We start from the raw sequence: 6,485 nt of genomic DNA on the forward strand, positions 1-6,485 counted from the left end.
GGCGGCCGGTGCCGGCGGAGCCGCCGCGCCGCCCTGCGGGCGCCCAAAGGCAGCGGCTGCGGGGGACGGGGGGCGGCAGCCCTCCAGGCCAGGACGGGGCCCCGGGCTCGGGGGAAGCTGGAGGGRGGGCAGAATGAGCAGCCCCCCCGGGAGCTGGGGGATCTGCATGGGCTGAGCAGCCCCCAGGGGGTCGCACGCCACAGAAGGGCAGGGTTGGGGGCGGCAGGGCAGGCAGTGGGGCTGCCCAGCGCTCATGTTTGGGGACAGTGCAGGGAGCAGAGTGCAGAGGCTGCATGGGGGACTCATGGGCTTGGAGGGTACTGGGGATCCCTGGGAGGGTGGATCTTGGCAGCCTCTGTAAGGTTGGAATGGGGGGAGCACCTGGGAGTAGGTGGAGGGGCCGCCCTTGCTGCGCTGAGCTCSCTTGGGGGCAGGCAGGAACAGGCTGCAGTGTCCTCTCCCCACAGAGTGCTTCCCTCTTGCCAAGCTTTGCCCAGGGGGCCTCCGGCAGCTTCCTGCCCCATGCGACCAGTGGGACGGGACTCAGCTCCCTGGCCTCTGYAGCCAGGGCCAGGGAGCTGAACAAGAGTCGGGTCTGCGATAGAAGACACCTTGGTCCACCAGTGATGACGGTTGGGACATGCAGGTAGGACTGCAGGGGATAGGAGATTGGCCGGGCAAAGTGCTCCCACCATCCCTGGTGCCACCATGGGGCCCAATGGGCAGCATCTCCAACACGGCCCAGGCGCTGGAGCAGCCTTCTGGGTTGCTCACCCGAGCTGCCCCGTCCCAAGCAGGGAGGTATCGCACATCGCTCGCATGCTGGAGCTCGGCATCCGCGCGGTGCCAGAAAGGACCAGAAAGCCCTGGGAGGTTGTTATGGAAACAGCCACAAATTGGATGGGGACTTGGCGCAGGCCGCGCGTTCGCTGCCTGATGCGGGAGCAGGTGGGTGTGACAGCTGGAGCGGCGCGTGGGCCGCAGCTGCGCGCGCCCCCGGCTCCGCGCCCGCCTGCGCGCAGCCCCTGGCCCCCGCGCGCTGCGCCGGGCCCGGGYACCCGCGAGACCTTCCGCACGGTGGGGCCTGCAGCTCTGCTCCTGCTCGCCCCTCTTTGCTGCTTGACAAAAGGCAAGGAGCTGCGAGCCATGCGAGCCAGGACGCCGTCCTGCCTGCGCGCCCCTGCCGCGAGGCGACTGCGTGCGTGAGTCTGGGAGCATCGTGCGGCAGGACCTTACGGAGCCATAGGAGGTGCAAGCAAGTTCCTCATCTCCAGGAAAACAAGTGGCCGAGACAAGTTGGAGGTGGGGGAGTTCGGAGAAATACTGAGCTAGCAAATATTTTCACCTAAGTCCCCAAGCAAGATGAGGCRTGTGGTGCCCAACCAGGCTGCAGCATCACTGCGGCCACACGCCTGCAAACCCATCCATCTCTTCCCTCCTTACCCTGGGGTGGGCAGAGCAACAAGACGCTCAAAGCACGTCACCTCTTGCCCTGCATCCCTCTCCCTGTACTGTGAGCACCACGGGCACATGCAGCTCTCTTGGGCTTCCTGCTCTCCCGCTGGCCCTGCTGCTGGCAGAGTGAGCACTAAAAGGCTCTGCTGAAGCTACCGTGCCACCTCGTGTCCCCTCCGGGTTCTGCATTCCTGGGATTCCTCAGGTGCCACAGGTCTTTCCTCACTGTGCTGCCCAGGAGCATCCTCCCTGGGGCCCCGTGGTCCCCGCTTGTCCTCAAGGTGGATGCCACGGATCCTACCAGCCCACTGGAACTGGTCCAGCTCCCCCGCCTGGCGCTCAGCATCAGGATGTGCAGCTYGCTTATGTGCACCCCTCGCCAGCCCTGATGCGAGCCCCATTGGAGCTATTGGAGCCATTGAGCCACGGACCTTGCAAGCACAAAGGAAAGGGCAAGGAAAAAACTTGGACATACCCAGCTCTTCCTCTTCCTCTCCCCATGCAGCGCCTGGTATCGGGGGCGAAGGCTGCGCCCTTGCACTGGGCTCGCTGGCTGCTGCCCGCAGCCRGGAGCAGCGGCAGCGCCTGCTCCACACGCTAACTCGATCCAGGCTTGCTCGGAGAAAAGCTGCACGGAAACGATTCCCCCCAACCCCAGCCTAGGCCCTTCTTAAAGACATAGCTGCATCTCCGGGGCGCGCGTGGACGCGTGCCACGGCGCAGCCATGGAGACGGCGCGGGGGCCGGGGCGTCCCGCTGGCCTGCCCTGCCGCGGCTCCCCAAGGGACGGTGCTGCCGGGGGGCTGCTCCATGGGATGCAGCGCGCAGCCCGCGCGGGGGCTGCCTGCAGGGAGGCTTGTTCTGCCGTTGCTTGCGTGTGCAGGGCCTGGCCGTGCTGGGCCAGCCCGTGTGCTGAGGGGGCAGAGCCAGTGTCTCCACTCCTGCTTCTGTTAATTAACTAGGATCAGGGATTTGGTTGGGATTTGAGCCCAGAAGGAGTATCCAGGCTCCATACCCAGACCAAAGGGAAGATTTGCACTGCTGAAAGGCTGTGCATGCGGGTGGGGAGTGCCCAGTGCCCCRCGTGCAGGATCAGAGTGGATCTGTGGGTGCAAATGAGCTCAATGTGCCCAGGACACTGCACGTGCCCCCCTCATAAAAGGCAGGGTGGCACGTGCTAGCAGCCTGGTGCGTGCAGAGCACCTTGCGCACATGGGTGAACTGCCCGTGCACAAGTGCACTGGATGAGTCTGAAATGATAGGTCTCCAAAAAAGCAGAGTCAYACGTCTAAGAAACCACAAGGCCCTCGTAACCTGGTGCCACGTGCCTGTAACCCCCGCTGCACTCATCGTGCTGGGACAGGCTGAGCTCGGACGGCCAGCAGCAAGGTCGATGCCTTGCACGCGTGCCGGCCTCTCCTGCTCGCTGCGGCCAGCGAGGGAGGGAAGAGCAAGTGCAGCTCTCGCAGGCGGCGCTGGCAGCGCCTTGCGCCTTCTGCGACGGCCTTTTGGGAGGCAGCCGTCCAGGCCTCCCCTGGCCTTGGCCCCTCTCCCGGTACGTGCAGGACCGGAGCCGGTCCCGCGTGAGCAGCCCCGAGCAGGTGGCCCTGGCGGCCCACGCGCAGCCAGACCACCCGCGAGCCGTCCCTGGATGCAGCGTAGGGCACCCATGCTACATTTGCAACCCCGTTCTCCCGCCTGCTGCAGGGGACACCGGGATGCCCCTGGGCAGCTCCCGATGCTGCAAGGAGCCGCCAGTTATTGCAATGTGCCCCTCTGGGACCCACAAGGTCCAGGTACCCACGAACGTGCTGGTGGCTACTCACCCCAAGCCAGGGGCGCGACACCCCCTGCCCGCTCCCCTGCCAGGGGCATCGTGGCTGCACAGAGCTTAAGCCTTGGGGATCGCGGTCCATGAGCCGGCGGGCTGCTCCTGCGCACAGCGCTGGTGGGGACCGTCCTCGCTGCCAGGCACAGCGCGGSAGGGGAGGGACATGGGGCTGCGCGCACGCCGGGGAGAAGAAGAGCCAATTCTCCCCGTGCACATACTCGGGGCATTGAGCGCGGTGCCCGCGCTGGCTAAATCCAGGCTTTGTGCTGCAAGCTAACGGCTCCCGTGCGCGTGCCGTGGCTGGGCAGGCGGCCTGGCTCTGTGCCGGCGGGCACACAGAGCTGGGTACGTCACTGGGTGCGTCAAGTGGGCACGGTGGTGGGCACTGCTTCCCCAAAGTGCACAGCCCACCTGCCTGGGGTCTCACTGTGCTTGTGCCTGGCTCCCAATCTGGAGAGGATGGGGCAAACAAGCAGAGCTGTCGCTGGGTGAAGATGGGGAGCCATCAGCCCACATGGCCTGAGGAACACCTTGGTTCTTGGTTCCTTGCACAGTGGGAAATGCCCTCTGGGACTTTTCCCTCCAGGGACTTGAGGAAGACATTAAAAGTGTGGGAAATGCTTGGGGTTTTTTTGGTAGGACATAGCCACCCTAAACCATCAGTTGTTCATATTCRGACACCTCTGATGCTGGAAAAAGGCCTCCTTGCCCACTCTCCTTGTGGAGCCAGGGCTCACCAGCGTCTCCCGTGTCTCACCTTTCCCAGAGCATGGGGGCAGTGCTCCCTGGTGCTGCAGGGCCCAGTGTGAGCRGAACAGATGAAGAAGAGCAGCCAGTGCCCAACCTCAGCTGCAGACACACAGCGAGGGCCCACAACAGGGCCAGCGGCTCAGGATTTTCCATCCTCATGCACCCAGCAACTGGCTCTGCCAACAGTGATGTCTGTTCCTCCCTGTTGGGCATCACCCCCAGCAAAGGAACTTGGAGTGTCCTTGAGTCCTGCTGGGAGGAGTGGGCTGCATCTCATGCCCAGCTCCTGGCAAAGGCTGGGAAAAGCCTTAAAGCAGGATTAGAAGATGCTGCTTGGGCWGCTCGTGGGTGCCTGCAGGGACAGGCCGCTGGGAGGGTTGATGTCCTCCTGCATGCTGCATGTGAACCCCAGAAGCAAGAGGGCTGGCACTACCCCTGCAACCCACGTGCCCCGCCTGCCCCGTGCCCACAGYGTTCCCTCCGGTGCGGAGCATGGATGCCGCTGGCAGCTCCCTGGCGCTGCCTGGGATGCAGGGGAAGGCGTGGGGCTCTGCGTGGCCTCTCTGCTCACCTGCTGCTCGCAGCACAGCCGAGCCAGCCCGGCTCTGCGGCAYGCAGAGGAGCTGAGGGGGTGGCGAGACAGGAGGCCTGGGGGTGGCAGAGGCGGAGGATGCTGCTGCCGGAGCCCCTTGCTGGCACATGCTGTGTTTCCTTAGCGCTGTTCCCTGCAAACCGCAGGCGCCCAAGGGAAGAGCGGCACGGAGAAGTGGGTGAGGGGGATGCATGAGCTGTGGTCCCTGGCATCCAAGCAGGGCGCTGRGGAGACCAGCACCTGCCAGCGGAGGAAGAGGGTGGAGAAAGAGGGCAGGACCTGGCTGTGGCATTGGGAGCAGGGCTCTGGGGCACCCCGAATGCCGCAAGTCACAGTGCATCTGSAGTGACTGAAGAGATCGCCTGGCGTTGCATGCACCCCCCTTGCCTGGCATGGTGCCGTGTTGCTTGCCTTGCTCAGGCCACCTCGCCGTGATGCCTACCCTAAGGGACAAAGCYGTGAGCCCCTCCTTGAAGCATCTCTGAGACCAGAGTGGTGGGACCCTGCAGGTGGGACCTGCTCTAGCTCTGCATGTTCTTGTTGCTTTGAGAGCCTCACTTCGCTGGGCATGATATAACGCACATATCKTCCAGCCCCCATGGTGCTGGTGCTCCCTGCAGAGCCATCCTGCCATGGGAGCAGAACGGGCTGCTGCTCCCCTGCCCTCTCTGCTGCCCTTGCTGGAAGGACATAAGAGACAAGTTCCCTTSGAGGCTGCAGCCTAGGCCCCTACTTGGAAGGTCCCAACATGCGAATGTTCAAAAAGACCAGTTGCCTCTGGGAGAAGTTGCAGCCTTGGTGACAACATCTCCCAGCCAAGCAAGAGAGCTCCCAGTATCTCCAGGGCCCCGTTCCTGGTCCTGGCCAGGGAAACACTTGCAGCAGGACCACGTCTCTGGTCTGCAGAGTGGCTGTCAATGAAAAGCCCATAAACACTTTTTTTTTTTTGCAGGAAATAAGAACATTTATCTGCTTTTTGCCCAAGTCTCTCCCCTCAGACRGTTCCTGTTAAGAGGGAGGTTCCCTGCTCCGACTCCTCTGGCAGTAAAAGCCCATCCCGTTCAGCCTTGGTTAACTCCCTATCTTCCACTTGCGCCAATGCAAGTGCTGGAGGAGTCATTCTCTCCTGGCCAGTGCTCAAATCATCACTGATTTGGAAAAAAGAAATAGATGCAGAAAAAATCTTGGCACTTTTGGATGGTTAGAAAGGTTTTGAGAGATCTTTTCCCCACTAGAGGAAGCTGTGGCAGGTGGTAGTGGGGCTGAGTTACACTTAGTGATGCCTATGATACCAGTGGGGATTGAATTCGGATCTTCACAGGTTGTTGGCAAATGTTTCTCCCCCATGAGAGTCAGAATGGCATCTTCTCTGGCCCCGTTTATCTGCATAACATGAGCGTTGAGATGTCACTGTCATCTCTGCTCTGCATTGATGGCCACCAGCGCCACAGAGAGGAGCTTGGGGTCTGCAGAAAGGGGACCAGATGCTGGAGGAAGGCAGAGCAAGGTGCCTGGATGGTCTCCCAGGCCTGGTAGGACACACTGGCCCCTGCCCTGGAGAAGACCATTGGAAGCTCCAAGAGCTCGAGGACCCCAACAAGGCTTTTTCTTTCTTCCTTTTTTTCTTTTTTTTCATTTTCTTTGTAAACTAAAGAGAATCCGGCCCCAGGCTGGGAGGTCAGAGGACGGCGAGCACTGCATATTTCGGCTAGAGCCGTAAACAGCAACTCCTGCCAGCACAGCCTGACGTTCCTTCCCCACAGCTCTTTGGGGACAAGAGTTTAAATAGCTCCCGGCCCCAGCCTGGTCTTTGCTAGGATTGATTTCTAGCAGGGCTGAGTCCTGACGCTGCCCGTG

This window comes from Nothoprocta perdicaria, unplaced genomic scaffold (assembly GCF_003342845.1).
Source record: "Nothoprocta perdicaria isolate Ctin4 unplaced genomic scaffold, notPer1 scaffold_22, whole genome shotgun sequence".
In the NCBI taxonomy this organism is placed as follows: domain Eukaryota; kingdom Metazoa; phylum Chordata; class Aves; order Tinamiformes; family Tinamidae; genus Nothoprocta; species Nothoprocta perdicaria.